Source organism: Gobio gobio, assembly GCF_949357685.1.
Source record: "Gobio gobio genome assembly, chromosome: 2".
Taxonomy (NCBI): domain Eukaryota; kingdom Metazoa; phylum Chordata; class Actinopteri; order Cypriniformes; family Gobionidae; genus Gobio; species Gobio gobio.
In genome coordinates, this window is record NC_137098.1 from 72,846,212 (window position 1) to 72,863,955 (window position 17,744).

A 17,744-nucleotide genomic window follows, 5' to 3' on the forward strand; every position below is an offset into this window, starting at 1 on the left:
TCCGAGAAGAACCGTACCCCGGCAGGGCGGGGGCCTTTACCGGCCTCACTCTGTCCATGGGCTAAGACTCCATCAGAAGGACTTGAACCCCCGGCCTACACCTGGAGAGAGCGGTCTTCTGTACACTACAATTCCCTCACCCCGGCTGGGGGACTGGGATTCTGCGCTCGGCTCTACCCTCTTAACTCGCCGCTTACTGAGGGAATCCTTAGTTTCTTTTCCTCCGCTTAGTAATATATTTAAATTCAGCGTGTAGTCTCGCCTAATCTGAGGTTGTAAACAGAGGGGGGTTGAAAGCGGCCTGGGCCGGGGACTGGTGTGATTCGAAGGTCGTCCCGACCCGCCTGCGATCCCCAACCCCACCGGGTGCGAAAGCATAATGAAGTTTTATCCTCATCAACAGTCAGATCATTACTGATGGACAGATTATTTCTGCTTGAGTCTCTTATTTGTGATGCAGCTGTATTTATATATTGTGCTTGGTCACTTCCAGACCAAGAAAAAGGCATTCAATTAAGGATTATGGCAAAACAAGATGGAATAATAATTCAGCCTTAACCTCTAAAGTAAATATGTAAATTTTTCCACAGAGAAAAGACATAGTCTCACTTTATTTTCAAGAATATCTGCTTGTCTCAGAACTTTTGAAGGCAACACTCCCTAATAATTTACAACGATCACACAAGATAGCAGTGATTCAGTTAGAAACGGTTTGCCACACTCGGGTCAATGGCAGGTGAATTTACTGTAATTATTTCATACATTGCATTATTGTGATTTTGTTCATCTTTGTAAATCATCTATATTGCACATAAGTGTCAGCACAAGGAAGAAAAGTAAAACAAAAGCATTGAGGCATTTTCCAACATCTGATGAATGTGCTTGGAGTCGTGTGAGGTGATGTTTTCTTTGTATTATGTTGCAGTTGAATGTGTGTAGAATAAATCCATTTTGCATTTGACGCTTGGTGAGGTTTAATTTTGGAACCTGAATGAAAGTGAAAGCATTCAGAGGCGTCTGGAAGCAGCATAATATTTCAATATGAACCTTATAACCTTTACCCTTTTATTCTGTTTATGAATATATAAGTAAATAATACGGTGGCCGAGAGAGCTCAACGCGCTGCAAATGAAGAAAACACATGCAAATAGAAAAAACACCAGCAAATAAAGAAAACATCTTCATCAGTTTTACAACACATGCAAATAGAGAAACGCGCTGCAAAAAGTCCACAACACATGCAAATAGAGAAACGCGCAGCAAGAAGTCCACAACACATGCAAATACAAAAACGCGCTGCAAAAGTTCACAACACATGAAAATAGAGAAACGCGCTGCAAAAGTTCACAACATGCAAATACAAAAACGCAGCTGCAAATAGGCCTGCTCATAATGCATATACGATCAGAATGTTAAAACAAACAAACACCTTTCAGGTGCACCCCACCGAAGACTAATGTACGTCAATTGTTGGTGTTCCCTTTACACTTTCGTTTTGGTATGCCAGTCCCGGCGCCAGGACAAACGATTTGGGGTATTATTTTGTGTTAAAAAATAATATTAATAAATTATTAATAATAAATAATATATATTTTTTATAATTTACTTGATTTTATGACTCAAATCCCAATTAATTATTCACAGCAGAAAGTGAAACTAAGTCAGCGATGCAAGCTCTTCTTCAACATGTTCTGATAACACTATTTAACCTAAATGTATTAATATTTCCCTTGTGGCCCGTAGTTAAAAGAAATGAGAACAGAAAGGTGTTATACAAGTTTTTTTATTTTTATTTTTTTAATGAGGAGTTAGCTAATCTTATTACAGCGCGTCAGTTATGTGATGCACTATAAATTATTGTAGTGCAAATTAAAATATTAATTTAACTCTAAAAGTAGCCTAATCATCATCATCATCATCATTCAGATCATTGCAGAAAGGGCCAGATCGCCGGGCCTGGAATGTGTTGCAGCGCGTATTTGCATGTGTTGTGAACTTTTGCAGCGCGTTTTTGTATTTGCATGTGTTGTGAACTTTTTGTAGCGCGTTTCTCTATTTGCATTTGTTGTGAACTTTTGCAGCTGCGTTTTTGTATTTGCATGTGTTGTGAACTTTTGCAGCGCGTTTTTGTATTTGCATGTGTCACGGAGTGACTTAATGTGGCGGAACGTAAAATGGCGGAAATAGTTCCGCCTGGACCGTTGTCCATGAAACACAAAGCCAGTTCCGGTAACTCCAGGCAACCCAAAATTTGGGCTTATTAAGAACAGGTGTGCGAACGAACATGGCGATTTGTGATTGGGCAATGCAGAGAAGAGGAGGGGTATAAATAAGGCATTCGGAGAACAGCAAGTGTGAGGTTTATTTCTGGCAAACGCTGTGGGTGAGACGGGGCGATCAGTGTGTTGGAGGGATGTATTGAAGCGGATAATACAGACTGGGTGAAGTCAAAACAGAGTACTGGGCTGAAGAAAACACGGAGTTAAGTCGGTTGAAACATTCCTTTTGAAGTGCTTGTGTTGATGTGTATTATTACCTTGAAGAGATTGTTTACATTGAGAAGTCACCGGAAACGTGTTGAGAAGAGGAAAGAGTGTGCTGAAAGGTCGTGGTTTCGACGTTTCCATATGGTCATCCTCCGCACCGACCCTTTCCACTATCCAGGACCTATTTCCCAGCCCAACGTGGTGATCAAGATTCAAGAGTTTTATTTGTCACATACACAGTTATATACACAATATACAACTGGCAGTGAAATGTAAACAGGTCCGCTCCATGGACAGTGCAAATAACAGTTACAAGAACACAAGGGGAAATTAAAATAGAAATAGAATAAAATTAGAATAAAAAGTATTAACATAAGTAGAGTTATAAATAAATCAAGTAAGATAAAAATAGGAAATAAGATAAAAATAAAAAAATAAAATAAAAATATAAAATAAGTGGATATGATAAGTGAGAAACTGTAGACTTAAAAATAAGTGGTTAACATAATATATATATATATATTTATATATAGAGAAGTATGATGTGCATGCAATAGGTATAATTGCAAATCGGAGTATAATGTGCAAACAGGAGTATGATGTGCAAACAGGTTATTACAGGTTGTTACACAGTAACAATAGGAACGTAAAGTGCAGTGCAATGGCAGTATGTGGATGTTAATGTTTAAACTGGATGTTTATGTGTGTGCGGGCGTGAAGTGAAGTCACGTGACTGAGTTCAGGAGTCTGATGGCCTGGGGGAAGAAACTCCTCCTGAGTCTTTCAGTCTTTGCCATCAGGCTACGGAAGCGCTTACCAGATGGCAGCAGGGTGAAGTGAGAGTTTGCAGGGTGATTTATGTCTCTGATGATTTTAGTAGCTCTACCTCTGCAGCGTTTGGTGTAGGTGTCCTGCAGAGACGGGAGAGCTGAGCCTGAGATGCGCTCGGATAAGCGCACCACTCTTTGCAGGGCTTTGCCATCGTGACTGGTGCTGTTCCCGTACCACGCTGTGATGCACTGAGTCAGGACACTTTCTATCGCCCCTCGATAGAAAGTTTTCAGGATGGCTGGTGAAACCCTGAATTTCCTCAGCTGGCGCAGGTGGTACAGTCTTTGCCTGGCTTTTTTCACCTGTGTCTGGATGTGTGTAGTCCAGGTCAGATCCTCGGAGATGTTCACACCCAGGTATTTGAAGCTGCTCACTCTCTCTACCGGTGTCCCGCTGATCATGAGAGGGGAGTATGACCGATGCTGTCTCTTCCTGAAGTCCACAATCAGTTCTTTGGTCTTGTTAACATTCAGAGAGAGACAGTTGTCCTGGCACCATGATGTCAGTTGCTCCACTTCGTCCAAGTATGCCATCTCATTGTTGTTGGAGATGAGACCCAGGACAACAGTATCATCAGCAAACTTGATGATGGAGGTGGAGCTGTGTGTGGACAAACAGTCATGGGTGTAGAGAGAGTAGAGCAGGGGACTCAGCACACAGCCCTGTGGAGCTCCAACACTCAGGGTGATGGAGGTGGAGGTGAACTGGCCTATTCTCACCGCCTGGGGTCTGCCAGTGAGGAAATCTTCAATCCAGAGGCAGAGAGAAGAATTCAGGCCTAGATCCAGGAGTTTGTGTGTTAGCTTAATGGGAACTATGGTGTTAAAGGCTTAGCTATAGTCAATAAATAGCAGCCTGACATAGTTCCCACTTTTGCTGTCGATGTGAGTGAGGCAGGAGTGAAGGACGTGAGAGATGGCATCTTCAGTCGATCTATTGGGACGATAGGCAAACTGAAGAGGGTCCAAAGTGTCAGGAATGGAGGAGCAAATGTTGTTTTTAATAAGTCTCTCAAAGACCTTCATGACTAAAGATGTGAGAGCCACTGGACGATAGTCATTTAGGCAAGAGGGTTTACTGATCTTAGGTACAGGGATGATGGAGGATCGTTTGAAGGAGGTGGGGACAACAGATGTAGCAAGGGACTCGTTAAATATGGATGTAAAGAGCCCTGCGAGCTGATCAGCACAGGACCGCAGAACACGACCTGAAATACCATCCGGCCCAGCAGCTTTCCTGACATCCACACGTTTGAGTGCCCTCCGAACCTCGTCCTCCGAGACAGAGATCACGTGACCGTTGCTGCTCTGAGGGACTCTCTCTGACGCGTCACTCGCCGGCGTCGCGCTGCCGCGATTACCATCAAAGCGAGCGTAGAAAGAGTTTAACTCGTTCACCAGCAACGGATCAGCTCTCACCTCTGCAGAGGATTTAGTTCCAAAAGCACAGATGGTCCTCAGTCCCTGCCACATCCGCCGGGAGTCGTTGAGTTGGAAATGAGATTCCACTCGGTCTTTATATCGGAGTTTTGCGGCTTTAACGGCGCGCCGGAGGGCGTAACATGAAGCTTTGTACTCCCTCATATCCCCCGTTAGGAGACCGGCATTGTAAGCGGTAGTGCGCGAGTTTACTGCAGTGCGAATTGAACTGTCCACCCACGGTTTCTGATTAGGGAAGGACGTTATAGTTATTGTTTGTGTGGCTTGCTCTGTCAGTGTGTTGATAAAGCAGAGCGCCACTTCTGTGAACTCGCTGACGTCTTCAGAACTCGCGCGGAACATGTCCCAGTCGACGTCATCAAGAGCTGCCTGTAGCGTGATCTCTGAATGGGATGACCAGCGTTTGACTTCCCTCCTCACCGGGGGCTCTTGAACGAGCCTTTGTTTATATTCCGGTGTGAGGAAAATGGCGGCATGGTCCGATTTGCCAAAAGCTGGCTGTGAACGAGCTTTGTAGGCGTTCTTAAACGGAGAGTAGCAATGATCCAGTGTGTTTGCTCCTCGTGTGGGACAGGAGACATGCTGGTGAAAGTTTGGCAATACTTTCTTTAGGTTTGCTTTGTTAAAATCACCCGCGACGATGAAAGCAGCGTCGGGGTGTTTGTTTATGAAGCCGCTGGTCACATCATGGAGGGCAGATAAAGCCAGCCCCGTGTCTGCCTGTGGTGGAATATAAACGGCAGTGGCGATGACCGAGGAAAACTCCCTCGGTAGGTAGAAAGGCCGGCACATGAGAGTTAAATGTTCCAAGTGAGGCGAGCAGGATCGCGAAAGAATGGAGATGTTCCTAGGATCGCACCATTTCTTGTTTATCATGAAACACACTCCACCGCCTTTAGATTTCCCGGCCTCGGCTGTTCTGTCCATCCGAAAAACAGAGAAGTTCTCGGACGGCGTCACGGCTGTATCCGGGACCGCTGGCGTGAGCCATGTTTCGGACAGACAATAGATGTTGCAGTCTCTCATGTCCCGTTGAAAACTTATCCTGGCTCTAAGATCGTCCATCTTATTCTCCAAGGATTGGACATTTGCGAGCAAAATGCTCGGGAGAGGAGGACTGAATGCTCTTTTTCTCAGTCTGTTGCGGATCCCAGCGCGTTTCCCGCTGTGTTTTTTGAATCTTCGCCGTCGACTCGAGTGGCCATTGTTCAACTCGGCGTCCCGGCGAATCTCAGATGGAAGATTGGAGAAAGTGTCCTGAAACAGGTCAGTGTAGCGGTAACCAAATTCCAGAAGTGTTTTGCTGTCGTAACAGATCAAAGCAGATGATCCGTTGGAAAAAATAGAGAGTAAAAGAGAGTAGAATAATAAATAAAAGCAAAGTCTTAGCGGAGCGACCTGAACGGCGACCGAACACGGCGGCGCCATCTTCATTTGGGCCTGACCCTAATTCACCGTGAGTGTGTGACGTGCAGTGGGTGAGTCTTTTTGATGTGTGTACACTTGAAGAATTGTAGTGTTGTGCTGTGCCAATATTGTCAGCGATCACACCCCAGACTGAAGAGGAGGCCCTGCATTAGAGGAAGTGAATTGGTGACGGTGGGCGACTGTTATATATATATATATATATACACACACCCGACTGTGACTCATTAACCCTTTCCCCCACCTGGTGGTGGCGTGGCAACTGTATGAAGTAAGAGCTTGCCGTGAATATTGTGTGGAGTATCGAAGGAGGGGAAGTTGGAATTGGCTGCTGCGTAGAAAGAGCTTATGTGCTGTCTCTGTGTACGCTTATACGTCTGTTGAGTGCTTTCAGGTGTCCGCCCTTGTCCAGATCTCTTGTCCCACTGTTGGAAGAGGGGAGAAGGAAGCGATTGGCCCACTCAAGCAGCACATCACAGGGTGTGGCACTCTACCTCGATCTACCCACCTGGGTAATACCATCTGTGGGCGTGCTAGGCCCAGCGTGTAGCAGCCTCGACCTGTACTTACATCTGCCCTGCTTGTCAGAAGCGAAGAGGTGTTGTATCTCTCCCTAAATGTTCATTGAAGTAGTATACTGTAAAAGGAACTCTGTGTGTTTATCTGCCGCCAGTCCGCAGGAGGGAGCCAAAGGCTCTGTATCGCCGTGGGACTGTTCTACTACGTGTGGGGAGTCAACGTCAACGTGTTCCTTAGAAGTCTGTCCTAGCGAGGAAGGCTAGAAGTCCGCTGTGTGCAAATACGCCCTCCTTCGACACCTAAGCCTTGACGCGCTAAGGCCTGACGTCCGCCTATCCACGGGTCTGTGAGTTGCATCCATTCCAGCTACAAGCGTAGCATACTCACCTGTATATTCACTTGTACACCCAAAGCTAAGAGCCTAGTGTATCTTCCTGTATACTCACCTGTATGCCCAAAGCTAAGAGCCCAGTGTACCGCCCTGTATACTCACCTGTACACCCAAAGCTAAGAGCCCAGTGTACCGCCCTGTATACTCACTCGTACGCCCAAAGCCAAGAGCCCAGTGTACCGCCCTGTATACTCACCTGTACACCCAAAGCTAAGAGCCCAGTGTACCGCCCTGTATACCCACCTGTATGCCCAAAGCTAAGAGCCCAGTGTACCGCCCTGTATACTCACCTGTACACCCAAAGCTAAGAGCCCAGTGTACCGCCCTGTATACCCACCTGTATGCCCAAAGCTAAGAGTCCAGTGTACCGCCCTGTATACTCACCTGTACACCCAAAGATAAGAGCCCAGTGTACCGCCCTGTATACTCACCTGTACACCCAAAGCTAAGAGCCCAGTGTACCGCCCTGTATACCCACCTGTATGCCCAAAGATAAGAGCCCAGTGTACCGCCCTGTATACTCACCTACACGCCCAAAGCCAAGAGTCCAGTGTACCGCCCTGTATACCCACTTGTACACCCAAAGCTAACAGCCCAGTGTACCGGCCTGTATACCCACCTGTATGCCCAAAGCTAAGAGTCCAGTGTACCGCCCTGTATACTCACCTGTACACCCAAAGCTAAGAGCCCAGTGTACCGCCCTGTGTACCGCCCTGTATACCCACCTGTATGCCCAAAGCTAAGAGCCCAGTGTACCGCCCTGTATACCCACCTGTATGCCCAAAGCTAAGAGTCCAGTGTACCGCCCTGTATACTCACCTGTACACCCAAAGCTAAGAGCCCAGTGTACCGCCCTGTATACCCACCTGTATGCCCAAAGCCAAGAGCCCAGTGTACCGCCCTGTATACTCACCTGTACACCCAAAGATAAGAGCCCAGTGTACCGCCCTGTATACTCACCTACACGCCCCAAAGCCAAGAGTCCAGTGTACCGCCCTGTATACCCACTTGTACACCCAAAGCTAAGAGCCCAGTGTTCCGCCCTGTATACTCACCTACACGCCCAAAGCCAAGAGTCCAGTGTACCTTCCTGTATACTCACCTGTACGCCTAAAGCTAAGAGCCCAGTGTACTTCCCTGTGTACTCACCTGTACGCCAAAGCCAAGAGTCCAGTGTACCTTCCTACATACTCCCCTGTACGCCCAAAGCTGAGAGCCAGTGGACTGCTCTGGATATTCGTCACGTGTGGAGAAGAGGAGGAAGTTGGGGAGATCTATCTGCACATCCCTGTGAGAGGGTCAGAAGCGGCTCGGAAGCAAAGTTCTCCAGTCCCAGAGAGCTATGCCTTTCTTTTTAAAGTATCCCTTTCCCCCTTCCCACACCCTTTTTAAATAAATAAATATTGTTTTAACCTACCCGTTCTTGTCTGTTTGGTCGTTGGGGTGTTTTTGGGACATCCTCGGGGTGGAAACTGGGGGAGGAGCGAGACTCACGGTAGTGGTGGTCGGCTCCGACCTGTGACACATGTGTTGTGAAATTTTGCAGCGCGTTTCTCTATTTGCATGTGTTGTGAACTTTTGCAGCGTGTTTTTGTATTTGCATGTTTTGTGAACTTTTGCAGCACATGTGTTGTCAAACTGAAGATGTTTTTTCTATTTGCATGTGTTTTCTTCATTTGCAGGGCGTTGAGCTGTCTCGGCCACCGTAAAATAAGCTTTAATAATGAACTTTGACATTATTAGGGGCCAAGCACTGAAGGTTTGTAGGCGTTCTTATTATTCTTCCATTTCTTCTTCCGCTCTTGAGTCTATGGCAGCCCAAAGAACCGCTGGTGGGAAAGTTATGAAAAATGTGTCCCCCAAAATTGAAACCGATAATCTTCAGACAATGCCAACAAAAATGTATGGAATTCAATTTGATTCATCAAACAAAGTAAGTAGACTTATGGCTGTAGCTCTGTAATGATTTATCGTATTCAGACCAAACATGGTCCATGTCATCACAAGCATAACTTGAGGCTACTTGCTGTTTCAGCGCCACCTACTGGTGAGGAGATCCGAGATATTGCTATTTTTGCTTATAACTTTTGAACGGTTTGTCCAAAAATTGCAAAAGTCGAATGGTACCCAATTTCCCATATTGGCCATTTTGAATTTTTTAGCAAAATGCTGTATTTAATGAACGCATTAGCGTATCGTTACCAATCTCTGTATGGGTTATCTGTGCGATAACCTGAATGAGCCTGAGAAGTTTCGAGCCAGGCCACCTAGTGGTAAAATCAAATATTCACATGCTTATAACTTTGGGTGTGGTTGACTTATTTTCACGAGAGTCATATCCCTAGATTCCTGAGTCCTTGCAGAGTCCAACAATACCAAACATGCTACTGTAGGGTTTGCCTTATGGTTTGTTCAATGTTGTGATTTAGCATTTAAACAACTTTCGTGAATATCTTTGAAACCGTTAGTCCGAACAAGATGAAACCACCATAGGAAAATCTAAATTATAGGGGGTTGACTGAATATTAATGGCAAAATGTCAAAATGTCGATAGTAAGTGGCAAAAAATGCAAAGTTGGGTGTGGGTAATTTTTTTTTATGCTCATAAATACAAATGTCTATAACTCTGAGGTCACATAAAAAAGTGGTTGGACTGTGCCACTTGGTGGTGCTATAATTAAACAAAACAAGAAATTGGCACTATACAACTCAATGTATTTATGGGTTTAAACCTTTTTGCTTAAAATGTCTTTACTCATGTTTGCAGTTGGTCTGCTGCTAGCTTCCTTGTTTGAAAATGTATAATTGCTGATTGCAGCTATATTTATTATTATACAAAATGATTCATACAAGGAGCCCTAATGGACTAAATCCATAATATGTATTTTTCTTAATGACTTCACATACATTAATTAGTACACCATTCTGTGTCATGATATCACTGATTGGCTGGTGTCACCATGGGAACACATACAATCCTGCAGGTCTGTTACAGACAAAGTTGTTTGAATACACATCCAGTATATAGTTTTTTGTTTAAGGCAGTTTGCATGCTTTTGTTTATAAGTACAAAATGTGCAAGATGTAAAGTGCAGAAGAGGTATTTATGGGTAATGTGCATAAATAGGGGGAATTTACATATTGCATTGAAGTATTGCTGAAAATGTTATTTAAAATGTTATGTAATAAAAACACATTTTGTATATTTTAATTAAATATTTAAAAAATCTGAAAATAATATTTATTTTGTAGTTGTTTATTTATTTATGTTTTAAAGCCATATCAGCAGCAATGGCTATATGCATGGCAATCAACAGTATATCAACTTTTACAAATAATAATGATTGCAATATAATAATTTTGTTTTAAAAAAAAAAACATTAAATTTAATATTTGATAGAAATTCTAAAATTATTCCAGGAGAAACTTTTTAAAAATGCCCATTAATATAATTTTCTGAATAAATACATCTAATATATATATATTTTTAAAGGACATTCTATTAAAATATGTTTTTACACATGAAATTCTTACAAAATGACAAACTGTTTTTTCTTCCCCTTTCAATAAATATGAATGAGTGAGTCTTGAAAGTCCAATTCGCAATCTCGTATATACAACCTGATAATATCTATTTTCAAAATAATAACAATTAACGCCTTGATTAGTACTGGATTCACCTCATATAGTTTATTTTTACATTCTTTCCATTCCATTTGATTTGTTTTGCAGTGCACCAAAAATAAAACTTGCATTTGCACAGCACTGAAAGTATCATAAATACTTTCAGTGCTGTTTCATAAAGTTTCATAAATAAACTGGATCAAAGTGGTTATCAGAACCAGTAAGATTGTAAACTCTCTGTAGTTGCTAGATAATTCGAGTACAAAGGTTGTTTTCATCAAACTAAATCAAGGATGACTGATTTTATGTTGGTTGAGCAACCTTCTGATGCCAATTTTCATTACACCTTTCTGAAAAAACTGCCCGTGTTAGTCGCTGTTGGTTTTCCGACTGAAAATATCTCTGCTTTTCTGGATTATTCTCTATCCTGACCCAGGAGTGTTTTCTCTGAAGAGGTAAGGGAGATTGTTCACTCTTAGTCCTCTGTATGTTATGGACAGTGAATAATCTGTGCATTTACCCTTGATATGTGTGGCATTTCAAACCATAGAGTAGTTCGGATTTGATAAGTGAACATCCTAACAACATAACATCCTGCAAAAAAAAAAAAAAAAAGGCCAAACATAGAAACAATAATGTATATTCAGTTTTTGAAAGAATATTTTAATACAATTTGAATTGGTTTTCAATTGGACAAACCCAACCGTGAGTTATTGAAACATAGCATGTTGAGATGTTTATTAAACGCGACATAATCGTTTGATTTATGCTAGGTCGTTTACATCTTAACTTGTAAAAATGTACAGAAAAGTAAATCACTGTTTACACAGTACGTCCTTTATTTCAGAAATATACACTTCTAAATACAGCACATTTATAGAGCTTCTATTAATGTATATAACCTACATACACAACTCGGTTAACAAACACTTTAAGAAATAAACATTTAAAAGTATCAATGATACTTTTTTTGATTTGTAACTTTCCATGAACATAAAAATGTCCAGTTTCCTTAATGTTAATAGAAATCTTATTTAAAGGTTAGTATGATGTTCCTGAAACATTCAAACACCTGCTGTGAACAAGCACTGAAAGAAAGAGAAATAAGAAAACAAACCACATCTTTCTTCAGTCACAGCTTTAGATGAAATCAACTGAAGATAAAAAAAGACATGAAATCTCTGAAGATCTCAGCAGAGGAGGATTAAACAACTCCACAAACAGCATTACCAGCCTCACACATTAACCAGATTGACTTTGTTACAAATCAGCGTTCCCAGGCTGATGTTAAGTCAGATGGTGGGGTAGGGTGTGTATTGTTTCATCTGTCATTGGTGATCTGTCAACTGTCAGATTGACCCAGCCACTAACCCAACAGCTGGCCTGGGTAACACAGAATCTCCCAACCATGGAAAAATAACCCCAAAAAAGGGCCCAAAAGTTTCCGTACTAGACAGTATATTGGTAAAAATAAATAACCCAGCGGTGTATAGATTATTTAATGGATATGTTTTTGCCCTCTGAAGCTGAAGCTACCCCAAAATGTTCCTAAGCCCCCCTAAATGATAATAAGAACAACAATAAAAATTTGATTTATCAATAACCGTATCCTCATTCATATTTAGATGCAACAAATTATATATAGCTGGAACAAAAAAATTGCCGAAAAGTCGGAAGTTGGACAGAAGTACAAAGAGTCGTTGTGCTATCAAGATGATGTACCGCGTCTCGTTGCATTGGTGTGAACTGTGGCCGCTTTCAGAGCGTTGCAGACCGGAGCTCTACTGCAAGAAACTGGAGGATTCATCTCGTCTCGTCGTTACCAAGGTTATAATCGTTAACGATAACGAACGAAAAAACGAAAACTAGGTGGGTTGTCGTTAACTGAAATAAAAATAAAAACGAGGCATTACAAAAAAACAATAACTAACCAAAACTGTAATGTGTGTTTGGCAAAACGAACTAAAATTAAATTATAGATTAAATGTCCTTAGTTTTCGTCTTTATCAATATCTTTCATAGACCAAATAACGTTCAGCTGCATTTCCTTTCCCTGTGTCTCTCACTCACGCTCTCTCTCACATACACGCGCGCCCCACACACACACACACACACACACACACACACACACACAGCCCCTCCCCTCCGTGCACACCGCCGTCTCCATGAGAACGAGTGTTCGCCGTTGAAAGCAAGTTCGCGAAAGGTTGGTATCTTGTGAACACCTCTAACCTCATCACACATTAAAAAGTGGTATACAAATATTTTTAATTCAGAATATAATTTTGTTAATGTCGACCCGAGAAGCGATTGCTACTTTAGAAAGTTAACTAGTCGCAAGTTTGAGGTAAAATGCACCTGGGTTGTCAATGTCAAAACACTATATAAGCTGTGATTGAAATATTAAATAATGTTATTAGGCTATTGTATTGGGTAAATTTAGTAATGGGGTTGAAAATTGTACAGCTGTTGTATTTGTATAGGTTTAGCTCAATTTAGGTTTAGCTTGTATTTTAACTCAAAAATGGGTTGCATACATGCGGTTCTGTGTAATTAAATAGCATTAATAGTGGACAACTTATCTTATATAGAGAGGAATTAGATATAGTATGCTATTATTTTAGCATACATGAGCAGACAGATAACATTTAATAGTAACTCATCAGGAGCAAAGTCTGGCCTAAGTAAATTCCCCCATCAGCTTTGATGTGTCTAAAAGCTAACATTACAGTAACTTTTCTTTAACAGAGTAGAAATGGAAGAATAGGATATGTCTGTCACTTTTTACTTGTTAACATCTTGGTTTCTTGACTGGTTGTTGACATAAGTGTAGCTCTAGATGTGAGTGCAAAGATTTTGCAAACGCAAGTTACAAATACCCTGGGGGCTAAGCCCCCCCCACGTCTTCCAATAGATTATTTAATGGATATGTTTTTGCCCTCCATACAAAAATACACAAGTTTATAAATAAAACGGTCATATTCTGAAGAAACTAATGAATTGTTTTGCTGTAAGCAGACTGGAGAGTGACAGTGAATGACTTCCGATCACCATGGATTCCAGGTGAGTTTTTCAGGAGAGTAAATGATTTACTTTTTTAAATCAAATTGAGGGCAATAAATTGCTACGTTATCGTCTGTTGTGATGGTCTGTGAATTGATTCTTACAGTTGTGGTCAGAATTGTTTTATGAGTAAAATATCTCTGAAGTATATTCCCATTTATTTTTAAAAAAATTTAGCACACCAGGGTGACTAGGAACATGAAATTGTCTTGCTATGACTTCTTCTTTCACATGAGTATAAATATGAGGAAACACAAAGGCCAAATTCCCTTAATCATCCATCACAATGAGTAAAACCCAAAGAATATAGTTCTGATGTGCAGAACACAATAGAAAGTGGCTGTAAGAAAATAGCTAAAGCATTGAAAATTCCCATTTCCAACATCAGGGCAGTAATTAAGAAGTTCCAATCAACTAAAGATGTTAGGAATCTGCCTGGAAGAGGGCGTGTCTATATCATCCTAATGTGGCAAGGAGAAGAGTTTGAGTGGACAAATACTCTACAAGATCACAGATGGGGGATTACAGAGATTAGTTGAGTCTTGGGGTCAGAAAGCCTTAAAAAAATCGCTAACACTTTAGAATAAGGTTCATTAGTTAACATTAGTTAACTACATTAGTTAACATGAACTAATAATGAACTGCACTTATAACGCATTTATTTATCTTTGTTAATATTAATTTCAAGATTTACTAATACATTATTAAAATTTTGTTAACATTAGTGCACTGTGAACTAACATGAACAAACCATGAACAGCTGTATTTATATTAACTAACGTTAACAAAGATTAACTAATGCTGAACAGAGGTGTTGTTCAAGGTTAGTTCATGTTAACTAATGCATTACAATAAATTTGTATTAGTTAACATTAGTTAAAGTGCAATAGAGTCCAGGCTGAGTGCTTCCAGGACGAGTTGTCACTTTAAGGCAGAGAAAGTTGTACTCGGAAGTAGTCGTCTTCTTACCCTGTCAAGGGAATCATACGAGTTGGAGGGAGACTCTGACGTGCCGAATGGTCGAGACCCTGCCTTCAGACATCCTAATGTACTGGACCCCTTGCATTCAGTGACAAAACTCCTTATTCAGGACTATGATGCCCGTCTCTGTCATCCGGGCCCTGAGCGAGTATTCACGGAGATGCGCCAGGCCTTTTGGATTCTCCGTGGAAGGGAAGCTATTCAAAGGGTGCAACAATGCAAGGAGTCCTGAAGATCAAAATCGAAGGCAGAGATCTTCAACCCTGCTCCTGGGACGTCCTGCAAAGTTTATTTCCAAACCTGCTTCAGCACACTTGCCTGTGTATTTTCAACAAGTGATGCTGAAGAGCTTGATTAGCTTAACCTGTCTTTAATTAGGGTTGGAGCTAATCACTGCTCGACAGAGGGTCCCCAGGAGCAGGGTTGAAGATCTCTGATCTGAGCCGTTGGTACCAAAGATGGTCGACCTACCTGTGGCCCGTCTGCTATTATACAAGCCGCCATTCTCCTCCACAGGCATCGACTGCTTTGGCTCAGGCTGAGCTCTATTCCGACAAGGGTACAAACTTCAAGGCAGGAGAGAAGGAGCTCAGTGAGTCTTTTAACAGCATGTCCTCCGACTTCCAACATCTCCTAGCCAGGCAATAGATTAATTTCCACTTCAAACCCCCTGCAGCTCCTCACTTCGGGGGAACATGGGAGAGGGAGATCAATAGGCGCGTAGTGTTTCTTGACAAAGTGACATTGCCAATTACTGGCCTGGCATGAATAATACAACATTTTAAAGGTCCCGTTTTTCGTGTTTTTTTGAAGCTTTGATTGTGTTTACAGTGTGCAATATAACATGTGTTAATGTTTCATGTGTAAAAAAACACAGTATTTTTCACACAATTTACTTATCTGTATACCGCTGTTTTCACTGTCCTCAAAACGGCCTGAGAATTTCCTCGTTCTATGAAGTCCCTCCTTCAGAAATACGTAACGAGTTCTGATTGTGCCAGCGGTTCCCCTGTTGTGATTCGACAGCAGCTTAGCTCACGTTGCCCGAGAAGGTCACGCCTCTCACCATAACGGGGAGATGAACGCACTCAAACTACAGCCCCTGAAGGCCAAACAAAGGTGATTTGACTCCGGGATGAAAATAACAGCGTCTGATGGCGACAAACGCAACCAAACCGAACCGAACGCAACACTCCTTCTTCTCCACGAGGGAGCAACAAGACCACGCCCCCTTTTTCGCGTATTCTTGTGGGCGGAGGTTAGTCAACAAACTGTTCTACTGACGTAATTAAAGCAGGAAATACCAGGATGTAGTCCAAACCGGCCGTTCGCTTTATGCTTTGAAAGGGAACTTCTGTTAAATAAAATATCTCGCTTGGCATTGAACTTTGAGCTTTATAATTTTACAGGTATTATTTATGCTCTAACAGCAACATTACACACTAACTAAAGTTTGAAAAATGGGATCACGAAGAACAGGACCTTTAATTGTTCCCCTTCGAGGGAACTCGAACTGCATCATCGTGACGACACATTTGGGGAACGCCCCCAGCGTAACGCGTCTGAAGAATGAATTAAATAAGTCATATCCTGATTGGTGTTGCGTCATGACGTAGTATGTGACGGCGTACCCGGAAGATACAAAGGGACGTCGGCACACAACACAGATAGCTTTCTGCTCTTCAGCGTTAGCGCTCTGTGCCGCTTGCGCTTTGTGAGTCTTATTTGGTTTTTTTTGTATACCAACGTTGTTTTCACAAGCATTTTCTTGATGGCGCGAGCTCCGTGGCTGGTCCCGTGTCTGTTGAGGCAGCATGGCTGATCAATCATTGGGCTCGCAGATGGGTCTGTCAAGGGAACCTAAGAGTGCTGAGGCATCTTCTCCTTCCCTGTTTGACAGTTCCATTGTTCTCCTTCCCCGTGTGGAAGCCCGCGCTGCGGCTTCTTCCCCCGGGGTGGAGGACCCGGTGCGTGAGCTGTCTGATTCTGAGGAATTAGACGTGCTCTGTATCAAGGCTCGCCATTCCCTAATGCAAGATTCAATCTTGCGTTGCCAAGGCGGCGCATAGGTTTCGGGTCTGCTATTAAAGTGATACAACGTGACACGGTGAGAATGCATGTGATACTGTTGGGTGTGAGGAATGCAGTCAGCTCCTGACGGTGCTGGCTGTTTTCATTAAGAAATATCTCGAAGCGTACAGCCGTGTGCCTTTCGGGTAATTCAGCCTCGCACCCGTTGACTTTCCTCTCGAGGGATGAAAGCCAATTGTATATTAACTGCTCGAATCGCGCGTTGCTGAGGCAATGTGGGATTACTGGACCGTAATGTTTATTAAAACAGTATCGTCTGGTGATTAGGGCTGCATTTAATTCTGAGGAATTGAAATGGAATATTATCTGACTTTGAGAAGTCAGATATTTTTATTCAGCCTATCATTCAGACCATGTTTCACCGGTTGGGTATTTATGGCTGCGTTTAATTCTGATCCGCCCTAGTGTCCGCCCTAGTTTTGCGGCCCTGTCGAGCTGCTCCCTTAGATGAGGCCCCTGCTGACCAGCCCCCTCTCCCGGGAAGGAGCGATCGAGGTCTCCCCTGTGGAGCTTTTGGGATTCGATGCTGTGCTCCCGCCGTCTAGTACGCTTCGGGCCACATCGATTCTCCGCGCACACGCGCTGCACCAGACGCGTACGCACACCGAAAATCTTCCTCGATTTCGCCCTGCCGGTTAGCCGCTTCAGGGGGTCGGGAAGGAGGCTAGGTTGACACCCGAGGCTGGTCTCGAGAGGCTGGTTCCCTTAGCAGATTATCTCGGCGCACGGTTATGCCTCCGAATATATCTGTATGGGCCCTGCGTACTGTAGAACGGGGTTACAGGCCGCAGTTCAGTTCCCCTCCCCCGAAGTTCAACGGGGTGGTCTGGACTGTGGTCGGTCCGGAGCAGGTGCGGGTTATGGAACAGGAAGTACACTCCCTGTTGGTTAAGG